This window comes from Mandrillus leucophaeus, unplaced genomic scaffold, assembly GCF_000951045.1.
Source record: "Mandrillus leucophaeus isolate KB7577 unplaced genomic scaffold, Mleu.le_1.0 Scaffold211, whole genome shotgun sequence".
Lineage (NCBI taxonomy): Eukaryota > Metazoa > Chordata > Mammalia > Primates > Cercopithecidae > Mandrillus > Mandrillus leucophaeus.
In genome coordinates, this window is record NW_012102155.1 from 1,770,480 (window position 1) to 1,783,071 (window position 12,592).

Genomic DNA, 12,592 nt, shown 5'->3' on the forward strand with positions numbered 1-12,592 from the left:
TCACTGCAACCTCTGCCTCCTGGGTTCAAGTGATTCTCCTTGAGACATGAGCGATGGCTCATGTCTGTAATCCCAGCACTTTGGGAGGCTGAGGCGGGTGGATCACGAGGTCAGCAGATCGAGACCATCCTGGCTAACACGGTGAAACCCCTCTACTAAAAATACAAAAAACAATTAGCTAGGTGTGGTGGCATGCGCCTGTAGTCCCAGCTACTCGGGTGGCTGAGGCAGGAGAATGGCGTGAACCCAGGAGGCAGAGCTCGCAGTGAGCCGAGGTCGCACCACTGCACTCCAGCCTGGGCAAAAGAGCCAGACTCCGTCTCAAAAAAAAAAAAAAATTAATTCAAACTGGCCGGGCACAGTGGCTCACGCTTGTAATCCTAGAACTTTGGGAGGCTGAGGCAGGTGGATTGCCTGAGTTCAGGAGTTCGAGACCAGTCTGGGCAACAATGGTGAAACCCTGTCTCTACTAAAACACAAAAAATTAGCCGGGTGTGGTGGCGGGCACCTATAGTCCCAGCTGCTCGGGAGGCTGAGGCAGGAGAATCGCTTGAACCCAGGAGGCAGAGGTTGCAGTGAGCCAAGGTCATGCCACTGCACTCCAGCCTGGTGACAGAGCGAGACTCTGTCTCAAAAAAAAAAAAAAAGAAAAAAAAATTCAAACTATTTAGGAAAGTAAACATGAAAAGTAAGAGTGAATCACCTAAAATACTACCACCTAGACACTGCCACAGTTAACACCGAAGGGACTTGCCTCTTTCTGTGCATACAGTCAAACAGTGATATTGTATAAAAATGTCATCATGGCATAAGTACTATTTCTCAGTAAAAACTGTTGAATTCAATAGAAGAAAAATAAAATGAAATATAATTGGAGGAATTCTTGAACTTCAAAAAAAATGTTTCTCCTCCCCAAGAAATATTTCCTAAAATATCCCTCTAAAGTTATAAAAGAGGTTGTGAAGAACATTTAAAAGTATTTTCTGGCTGGGCACAGTGGCTCACGCCTGTAATCTCAACACTTTGGGAGGCCGAGGCAGGCGAATCACCTGAAGTCAGGAGTTCAAGGCCAGCCTGGCCAACATGGTGAAACCCCATCTCTACTAAAAATACAAAAATTAATCGGGTATGATGGCGCATGCCTGTAATCCCAGCCACTCAGGAGGCTGAGGCAGGAGAATTGCTTGAACCCAGGAGGCAGAGGTTGCAGTGAGCCAAGATAGTGCCACTGTACTCCAGCCTGGGTGACAGAGTGAGACTCTGTCTCAAAAAATAAAATAAATTAAATAATTTTTTAAAAAAAGTATTTTCTCCTCAATTTTAGGTAAACATTATCACTCTTCCATCTTCTCTTTGCCCATCTTCATTGGCTGTTAGTTATATTATTATTTTCAAGTTATCCAGATTTACAATGCTTACTTTCTGTAATCATAGTTTTCATTGTTTTAGTATAACTTCTTGGTTTAAACGGAAGTGTTATTCCCCACCAATCTTTATACCAAAGCTTCTCTGATTTTTACTCTGATTCACCTGTTATTTGTTTAGATTTCATTGTCAGATATTTTTTCAAGAAGGGCACTTTTGTGATATTCCCAGTTCTTTTATGTTTAAAACTATCTGTTATTGTGTTTATACTAGAAAGATGCCATGACTGAATCTGAGTCACAGTTTTTTTCTTTTCTTATTTTTTATTATTATTTTTTTGAGACGGGGTCTGGCTTTGTTGCCCAGGCTGGAGTGCAGTAGCGCAATCTCGGCTCACTGCAGCCTCTGCCTCCCAGGTTCAAGCAATTATCCCACCTCAGCCTCCCGAGTAGCTGGGATTACAGGCGCACCACCACATCCGGCTAATTTTTGTACTTTTAGTAGAGAGGGGGTTTCACCATGTGGCCAGACTGTTCCCGAACTTCTGACCTTAGGTGATCCACCCTCCTTGGCCTTCCAAAGTGCTGCGATTACAGGCGTGAGCCACAGTACCTGGCCACAGTTTCTTTTCATTAGAATTTGTGGATGTGTCTCTAGTCTCTGCCATTGTATGTTACTAGGGATACCTGTGAAGCCAGTCCGATTTTTTTTTTTTTTCACCTTTGTACATATGTGTTAGTCAGGGTTCTCCAGAGAAACAGAACCAATAGGATGTGCTCTGTGTGTGATTTATTATAAGGAATTGGCTTATGCAACTGTGAAAGCTGAGAAATCTCGAGACCTGGAGACAGCAAGCTGGAGTCTCAGGAGAGCCAGTCTGAGTCTGAATCTGAAGTCCTGAGAATCAAGAGAACTGAAAGTTCTAATAGTTCAGTCTAAATGTTAGCAGGCTTGACACGCAGGAAGAACCACTGTTTCAGACTAAGTCACAAGGCTAGAAAAGCTCTTATAACCAGGCAGAAAGAATTCTCTCTTCTTCAGCCTTTTTGTTCTAGTATGTCTTCATTTGATTATTGACATTGGAGAGTGCAATCTGCTTTACGCAGTCTATAAATTGCAATGTGAATCTCACCCAGAAACATTTTGACAGACACACCCAGAATAATGTTTGAGCGGATGTTTGGGCACCCCGTGGCCCAGTCAAGTTGACACATAAAATTAACCATTACAGTGGGCGATGTGCTTTCCTGGACATCTAAAGAATTCTTTCTTTGTACTTGATGTTCAGTAGTTACTAACTAAGGTAGTTTCTATATTGAGCCTTCTATATACAATTTTCTTGGAACTAATTTGCATATCCAGATATTTTTTCTTCACTTGGGGTGAGAGTGTGGAGATTTTTCTGCTTTTATATCTTTCACCACAGCTTCTGGTTCATTTGTAGTTTCTCTAGCACAGAGATGCCAATGATTATTAGTTGGAATTTTGATCCTTTACTTTTCCTTCATTTATGAGCATTATTTTTATTCTACTTGAATTCATATTTTATGCTTTATAATTTTATCTTCAGTGGTATCTATTCTTCCTTGCCATCTTCTAGCTTATTGATTAGTCCTATGATGATATAGTTTCAGTCACATCTTCCTTTTAATCTCATTCTGTGGTTTTATCATCTTCTCTTTGAGCTCACACTTTAGAATTAGTAATCTCATTAATGTATATTATAGCATGAAACAAATGTTAATAATTTCCTTCTGATCTTTAAGTTGATTTTTCTTCAAGTTCTTTTCTGTGCTTCCCTCCTTCCTTTCTCTCTCTCTCCCTCCTTCTTTCTCTCTCTCTTCTTTCCTTCTTTCTTTTCCTATAGTGTATTTTCAGAGCTTCCATCACATTTATTTTCATTTTTTTCCTGCTTGGTCAGTTCTGTTCAGACTTGACGCTGTTATGATGTGGAAGACTTTTTGACTTGATTCCCACTGTATTCAATGTGGTTTTCTCTTGGGCAAGAGTTTGAATCTCAGTACTTTTTCTTCTGTTTATTTTAAGAAGATAATACAACTTTGGGGGAGCTGAACTTTGGGTTAACAGCTGAGTTAAACCAGCTCTCTCTTGTTTCTCTTAGATTGTTGTCTTCCTTTCCCTAATCATTACTTTTTGAAATATAGCATTAGGTTATACCCTTTTTCTTGTTGGGTTGTCTTTGATGAATCCATGCCTAAGAGTTCTTAAATCTATGTTTTGCTCACATTTTATTTCCTTTCATGTTTTCAGAAGTCTTAACCCAGAAATAGGAATTGTATAAGAGGAAACTGAATAATTTGACTTTCATTTAACTTAAAACAACTTTAAAAAAATTCAGGAAGCACCATCTCAAGGAAACTGTATTATACAGGGAAAGAGAACTGAACTGAGCATCAGATAACCTTAAATTCTAGCCCCAGCTCTAGTATATATAGCTGAAACTATTGAAAGGATATATATATACATATAAGTGAATTCTCAGTTGTAAAATGAGTTGATTGTATCTACCATGACTACTTCATAGAGCTGTTGTAAGGGTCAAATGAAATAATTAAACGAAAGGACTTTGTAAATAGCAAAGTAATATTCAATATAAGGTATTGTCATTATTTTATTATGGTTGTTATTATTGAATCTTTATTTGTAGAAGATCATCATAAAGATGGTTAGATGAGAAGTTCTTTTTTTTTTTTTTTGGACACAGAGTCCTGCTCTGTTACCAGGCTGGAGTGCAGTGGCATAATCTCGACTCACTGCAACCTCCGCCTCCCAGATTCAAATGATTCTTCTGCCTCAGCCTCCCGAGTAGCTGGGACTACAGGTGCCCGCCACTGCACCTGGCTAATTTTTGTATTTTTAGTAGACAGGGTTTCATCATGTTGGCCAGACTGGTCTCGAACTCCTGACCTCGTGATCCACCCGCCTTGGCCTCCCAAAGTGCTGGGATTACAGGCGTGAGCCACTGCGCCTGGCAGAGAAATTCTTGGGAAGGGGGTTTAACAAGGTGAGGGGCATAACTTTCTGATTAAGCTACAAGTTTGCCCAAGCATTTACATTTTCCCTGTCCCTAGTCTAATAGAGAGAGGGATTGTGCCTAGTTTGAAAAATGTTTTTAGCTTATTCTATATTCATCTCTCATCTCCATTGGGAATTAATAGGTTTCGACATTTATGCACCTAAAGACAGATGACTAAGTTTCTCATATAACTCTATGTTGTTGTAAATATTGGCTAAGTGCCCAAGTAATTCTTGCATTACAAAAGAGTTAATACTATTAATCATACTTTAATATTTTTATGATTCATTTTGGATTTCAAAATATTTGCACTTTTGTTTTTAATTTTGATTACGATTCTTTTCAAAACATAGGCATGAAAAATATTTTCTCTACTGACCTGAAAGAGAAGAAATATGAAAGCTTTGACTACAAGACTCGATAGTGAAATTTGTTTACAATACTACTTAAAACTGACGCATTCAAACAAAATGATTTATTTGCTTATGAGTTTTATTTTGAAAACGAAAACTAAATTTTTATTTATTCAATCTATAGCATTACTGAATTTTGTAATCCTTGCATTTTAAATATGCATATTTTAAAAAAGCAATTGACACCTGGGTCTAGGTGACATACCCTCGTACATGCTAAGAATTAAAATAAGGCTGGGCGCGGTCGCTCACATCTGTAATCCCAGCATTTTGGGAGGCCAAGGCAGGTGGATCACAAGGTCAGGAGTTCGAGACCAGCCTTGCCAACATGGTGAAACCTCGTGTCTACTAAAAATTCAAAAATTAGCTGGGCGTGGTGGCACGCACCTGTAATCCCAGCTACTCAGGAGGCTGAGACAGGAAAATTGCTTAAACCTGGGAGATGGAGGTTGCAGTGAGCTGAGATCATGCCCCTGCACTCCAGCCTGAGGGACAGAGCAAGACTCCATCTCGAAAAAAAGAAAAGTAAAAAAAAAAGTGAAATAAGCTCATTGACATCATTGATTTAGCATTCCAGTTCATGCTTTCAAAATATTCTTGGTCTGGGTAGAAGCAGTGCTTAATTGAAGAGTTTTAAAAAGAAATCATTTATATCGTGTCTATAATTTTAATTTTAGTTTATAAATTGATTATTCTGCTTTTACATTCATTTAGCCTACTGTAATAAAAATTTTATAAAATTATTCTTGCTGTGTAACTTTGAAACTCGATTGCAGCTGCAGAAATGGAGTGGTGAGACACCAAGTTGGGGAGCAAACATTTGTAAATATCAGCTTGAGATGGAGTGCTGGCACAGAACCTAAGATTATATTTACATGTAGAAAATAGCAGTTTTAGTGTACACAGGTTTGGCTCTGCTGCCATCCTAAGTCATACCTGTGTTAACGAAATGGTCTTCTCAACTCAGCATTAGGCGAGACTAAAGTTTTTACCATAGAAACATTATTCCTACTGCTCTACTTCAGCAAACCATCCACTGAGATTTATAGCCAACTTCTAAAGTATATTTTGGCTGTGTTTGTTTTTAGGACTCATGTTATTCTGAAATAAATTTATCATATTAGTTGGAAGTGTGTCTCTTCTACATCTATTTTCTTTACTACTTATCAGCATAATCATTTCAAATCTGAGGTAGAGATTGAAAATTGAGCATTTGATTTCAATATACTATATGAAAGGCCATTACACAGAATTTATTGCACCATTAGTACAAACAAAGAAAAAAAGGGTGAAAGAGGCCTCTTGAGAAGAATTAGATATTTCCATTTGGCAGTATGTGCAGGGTGTGGTGTTTTTATTCACTAAAACTAATACATTATTTTTATTTCAAATTCAGCCTATTTCCCGGGTTGTTTTCATGTATCACGAATACAAAAATGGCCAATATATATTAAGGAATACCAATGCTAACGTATCTTAGTGGAAATATCAGATCAAATACCCAATATTTCCTTTAATCTTGGGTAAAAACATTGATTTGTGGTTAGATTTGTCAAGATAGACACAGTGTGCTTTTCTGATTTTTTTACTTCACTCTTATTCTGATTTAACAACTGATATTTTACATATGCTTATGACATTTTTCTATTCTCAATAGCATGGTGAAGTTAATTCTGAATGAAGACAACTAGGGTTTCATCACAGATCGATATCTTGTGTGTGACACTTAATCTTTATGTCCTCGGTTCCCATCTGAGAAAGGAGAAATTCTGGAGTGGGAGTGGGTCACACAAAGGTTCTCCAAAAAGAACTCTTAGCTCAGGAACCACTCAGGGAAGCCTGGCCAGGTGAAAATCTAGGTTCTTCCACTCCCATTTTAGCCAAAGCAGTTTTACTTTTTTTATTTTTATTTTTTATTTTTTGGGACGGAGTTTTGCTCTGTCACCCAGGCTGGAGTGCAATGGATGTGAACTTGGTTCACTGCAGCCTCTGCCTCACAGGTTCAAGTGATTCTCCTGCCTCAGCCTCCTGAGCTGGAATTTATAGGCATCCACCACACGCCCAGCTAATTTTTTGTATTTTTAGTAGAGACAGGGTTTCACCATGTTGGCCAGGTTGGTCTTGAACTCCTGGCCTCAGGTGATCTTCCTGCCTTGGCCTCCCATAGTACTGGGATTACAGGTATGAGCCACCGCACCCGGCCAGAAGTTTTACTTTTATTTGTTTATTATATTCAACTTAATAATAAGATTCTGTATATAGAAAAAGTTTGATTGAGAAAAAAAATAAAACCTTAAAACCCACTGTTATGGTGATGTATTACTGTGTGACACATTTCTCCAAAACTTAATGGCTAAAAAGAAACCTTAGTGGGTCATAGTTCTTTGGGCTGATTTGTCTTAGCTGGGTGGGTGTCCCCTGAGGTCTCTCCTAGAGTCGTAATCAGACATTGACTGGGGCTGGAGTCATCTCAAGGCTCGACTGACTTGAACATCCAAGATTACTTAATCACTTACAAGTTTGACACCTGGGCAATTCAGGATACTGGAGTCATGGAGATCAGTTAGAAGCCTTTTTCCCCCACCCCAAAATCCACTTTACTGAGATATAATTGACATACAACAAATTGCACATATTTAGGATACACATCTTGATAAGGTTTGCATATGTATGTACCCAAGTAACAATCATCACCAATATCAAGAAAATGAATGTATCTATCACCCCTACAAAGGTTTCCTTATGTTATTTTGTGATGCCTCTTCCTTCTCCCACCCCAGGTAACAACTGATCTGCCCTTTGTCACTATAGATTGTATTTTCTAGAATATTATATAGTAACTACTCTTTCTTTTTGATTTGGCTCATTTCAGTCAGCATAATTATTTTAAGATTCACCTATGTTGTTTCATGTGTCATTCCTTCTTATTGCTGAGTAGTATTTTGTTATATAGATGCACTTCACTTTGTTTACCCATTTATGTATTGATGGACATTTGGATTGATTCCAGTTTTTGGCTATTACAAATAAAGTTGTTATAAGAATCCATATGCTGGGCCGGGTGTGGTGGCTCATGCCTGTAGTCCCAGCACTTTGCGAGGCCAAGGTGGGTGGATCACAAGGTCATGAGATTGAGACCATCCTGGCTAACACAGTGAAACCCCATCTCTACTAAAAATACAAAAATTGGCTGGGCATGGTGGCTCATGCCTGTAATCCCAGCCCTTTGGGAGGTCGAGGCGGGTGGATCACAAGGTCAGGAGTGCGAGACTAGCCTGGCCAATATGGTGAAACCCTGTCTCTACTAAAAAAAAATACAAAAAAATTAGCCAGGTGTGGTGGTACTTGCCTGTAATCCCAGCTATGTGGAAAGCTGAGGCAGGAGAATTGCTTGAATCCAGGAGGTGGAGGTTGCAGTGAGCTGAAATCGCACCACTGAACTCCAGCCTGGGTGACAGAGCAGACTCCATCTCAAAAAAAACAAAAACAAAAACAAAAAAACAAACAAAATTATCCGGACATGGTGGCGGGCACCTGTAGTCTCAGCTACTTGGGAGGCTGAGGCAGTGAAAATGGCGGGAACCCGGGAAGCTGAGCTTGCAGTGAGCTGTGATTGCGCCACTGCACTCCATCCTGGGCGACAGAGTGAGACCATCTCAAAAAATAAAAAATAAAAAAAAGAATCCATATGTAAGACATGTGTTTTTATTTTTTATTTGTATGAACATGTGTTTTTATTTTTTTATTTTTCGATATACCTAGGAATGGAAAGGCTAAGTAATGGCACGTATATGTGGAACATTTTATGAATCTGTTGAATTATTTTTAAAGGTGTTTGTACAATTTTACATTCTAACCAGCACACACACTGGATTTTGTCAAATGATCTTTCTACATTTATTGAGGTGATCTTTTTGCTTATTTGTTGGTTAGTATGCTGAATTACATTGATTGATTGTCAAGTGTTAAACCAGCCTTGCATTCCTGAGATAAACTCCACTTGGTCATGAGGTATTATCTTTCTCATATATTTTTGGTTTCAATTGGTTAAATTTATTTTAAAAATTGTGCTCATGAAGGAGTTTTGTCTGTAATTTTCTTTTTTTGTAATATCACTTTCTAATATTGATAATGGAGTAATTCTGGCCTCATAGAAGTTGAGAAGCATTTTCTCCTTTTCAATTTTTGTAGAGACTTTGTGTTGAATTATTATTTCTTTCTTAAGTGTTTAGTAAACTTCATTAATGAAGCCATCTGGGACTGGAGGTTTCTTTTTTTGGAAGGTCTTTAACTACAAATTTAATTTGTTTACTAGATAATGGGATATTCACGTTATTTATTTCCTCTTAAGTAAGCTGTGATAGTTGGTGTCTTTCAAGGCATTCGTCCAGTTCATTTAAATTGTCAAATTTATTAGCATAAAATTGTTCAAATATTCATTTTTATCTCATTCCTGATATTGTAATTTCTTTCTTCTCTATTTCCTGATCAGTGTTTCTAGATGTTTATCAATTTTATTGATTTTTTTTTTAAGGAACCAACTTTGGTTTCACTATTTTATCTCCTCTTTCCTTTTTTAAAAACCTCATTTATATCTATATCTATATCTATATCTATATATTTTTGAGACAGAATCTTGGTATGTTGCCCAGGCTAGAGTGCAGTGGCACTATCTCGGTTCACTGCAACCTCTGCCTCCTGGGTTTAAGCGATTCTCTTGCCTCAGCCTCCTGAGTAGCTGGGACTACAGGTGCATGCCACCACACCCAGATAATTTTTCGTGTTTTTAGTAGAGATGAGGTTTCACCATGTTAGCCAGGATCGTCTGGATCTCCTGACCTCGTGATCCACTCGCCTCGGCCTCCCAAAGTGCTGGGATTACAGGCATGAGCCACCACGTCCGGCCTTATCTACTAAATCTATCATCTATGTGAATATTGGGTCAATTTTGATTCACTGATTTTTCTATTTATCATGGGTCATCCTTTCCTGCTTCTTTTCTTTCCTTAGAACTTTTGGTTGGATGCCAGACATGATTTTTACCTTGCCGATTTATTTTTAAGCCTATAGAACCTGTATTCCCAGGTGGTCTTCAATCCAATTGTTGGATAATTTTATATTCCTATAAATATTTAGCTTTGTTCCAAGTTATGCCTAAATTGCTCAGAAATTTAGACTATTTTGGATATGGCTTTAAAACTTGCTGAGCAGGACCAAAGCAATGTTTAACCTAGGGCTAGCTTTTCCCCATTACTGTGGCAAACTCTTTCTTGCCATAGTATTTTGACTGATGTTGTCTGAATTACAAAGTTTACTAATCTGGTTACTGGGCACAGGTGAGGTTTTTAGCTCTATATAGGATTATGGAATTGTACTCATTAATATTTTGAGTTGTTTATTTATTTATTTTTAACCTGGCCTCAGGTAATTTTCTCACTTGCATGTGGTGGTCAGTACTCAGCTGAGCATCAAGGGTTACCCTCTGAACATGTCCAGAGCTCCAGCTCTTTTCTTTCTGGCAATTTGTCCTAGTGAATTCTGGTTGCTTTGACTTGCTCACACTCACCATTTTGTCTCCTCAACTCAGGCAGACTGTCGGACTCCACTCAGCTTTTCCCTCCCTGTGCCAAGCTGGGAAGCTTTCCCTAGGTACAAAGCTGGGGCAACCACAGAGCCCACCTTATTTGTTTTCCATCTCTCAGGGATCATTGTCCTTTGTTGCCTGATAACCAAGGTTTTGTGAACATTCTTTCATATGTTTGTTCAGTTTTTTAGTTGTTTCATGAGGAACAATAAATTCAGTTACTGTTACTTCATCTGGGCCAGAAACAGAGCTCTGTTCAGCATCTTTCAAAATATTTTTCTTTAGAGGAGAAAATGACCTGAATAGGATAAAGCCATTGGTAACATAATAGAGTATATAAACTTCAGGGATGTTTCATAGGCTCTGTGGGACTTTGTGCCTAACTAAGCGTGGGCAGTGAGACGAAATTTCCTACCCTCACGACCACAGGGCTACGTCAATGGCAATGCTATTTTCTAGGTTAGGAGTCCATGGGGAAGAGGTGACTTGGGTGGATGAGTTCCAAGTTTGTACATGGCCTGTGGATAATTTAGATGGAAATGATCAGGAAGCAGGTAGAAATATGGATCTGGAGTTTAGGAGAGAGGGGATGGCTATCACTATAGATTCTGGAAAAAACTTCCAGGATAGTGCTTAATTGAGGAAAATCTTTTTTTTTTTCACGGAGTTTCTCTCTTTTGCCCAGGCTGGAGTGAAATAGGGCAATCTTGGCTCATTGCAACTTCCACCCCACCGTGTTCAAGTGATTCTCCTGCCTCAGCCTCCTGGATAGCTGGGATTATAGGAGTCTGCCACCATGCCTGGCTAATTTTTTTTTTTTTTTTTTAAATTTTTTTTTTTTGATGGAGTCTCATTCTGTTTCCCAGGCTGGAGTGTTGCGGTGCGATCTCAGCTCACTGCAACCCCCGACTCCTGGGTTCAAGTGATTCTCTTGCCTCAGCCTTCCGAGTTGCTGGGACTACAGGTGCCCGCCACCACACCTGGCTTATTTTTGTATTTTTCATAGAGATGGGGTTTCTCCATGTTGGCTAGGCTAGTCTCAAACTCCTGACCTCTGGTGATCTGCCCACCTTGGCCTCCCAAAGTGCTGGGATTATAGGCGTGAGCCACTGCTCCCCGCTTGAAGATAACCATTTACCTCAAGTTTCACAAATAAATTAAATGTGGATAACTTGGTAATGGAAACAATCCTTCTGCTGTAAAACAATTTATTAATGTTACCACTGGGTTCTACTTGCTGCAGTGTGTGTGTGTGTATGTGTGTGTATCCACTTTCATCTCCCCTAATAAATTTTAGACTGGCAAGAAACAAAAACACAAAAATGTCAACCCTAAAGACTAATGCTTTTACAATATCCTATCACAAAATACAAACTAGCACAAATCTAGAACTTTGCCTTAAAATTGTTACAATAGCCAGGCGCGGTGGCTCGTGCCTGTAATCTCAGCACTTTGGGAGGCTGAGGCCGGTGGATCACGAGGTCAGGAGATTGAGATCATCCTGGCCAACATGGTGAAACCCTGTCTCTGTTAAAAATACAAAAATTAGCCGGGCGTGGTGGCACGTGCCTGTAACCTCAACTACTCCGGGGGTTGAGGCAGGAGAATCGCTTGAACCCGGGAAGCGGAGGTTGCAGTGAGCCGAGATTGCACCACTGCACTACGGCCTGGGCGACAGAGAGAGACTCTGTCTCGAGGGTGGGAAAAAAAAAAGTTACAATAAAAAGAAGAGTAGGCTAATATTCTCCTTTTCTTCCAGTTTCTTTCTCTTTCTTTCTTTCTTTCTCTCTCTCTCTCTCTCTCTCTCTCCTTCCTTCCTTCCTTCCTTCCTTCCTTCCTTCCTTCCTTCCTTCCTTCCTTCCTTCCTTCCTTCCTTCCTTCCTTCCTTCCTCTCTTCCTCCCTTTCTTTCTCTCTTTCTTTCTTTCTTTCTTTCTTTTTTTTTTTTTTTTGACAGAGTCTTGCTCTGTTACCCAGGCTGGAGTGCAGTAGCACGATCTCGGCTCACTGTAACCTCCATCTCCTGGGTTCAAGCGATTCTCCTGCCTCAGCCTCCTGAGTAGCTGGGATTACAGGCATGAGCCACTGTGCGCAGGTAATTTTTGTATTTTTAGTAGAGACGGGGTTTCTCCCTGTTGGCCAGGCTGGTCTCTAATTCCTAACCTCAGGTGATCCACTGCCTCGGTCTCCCAAAG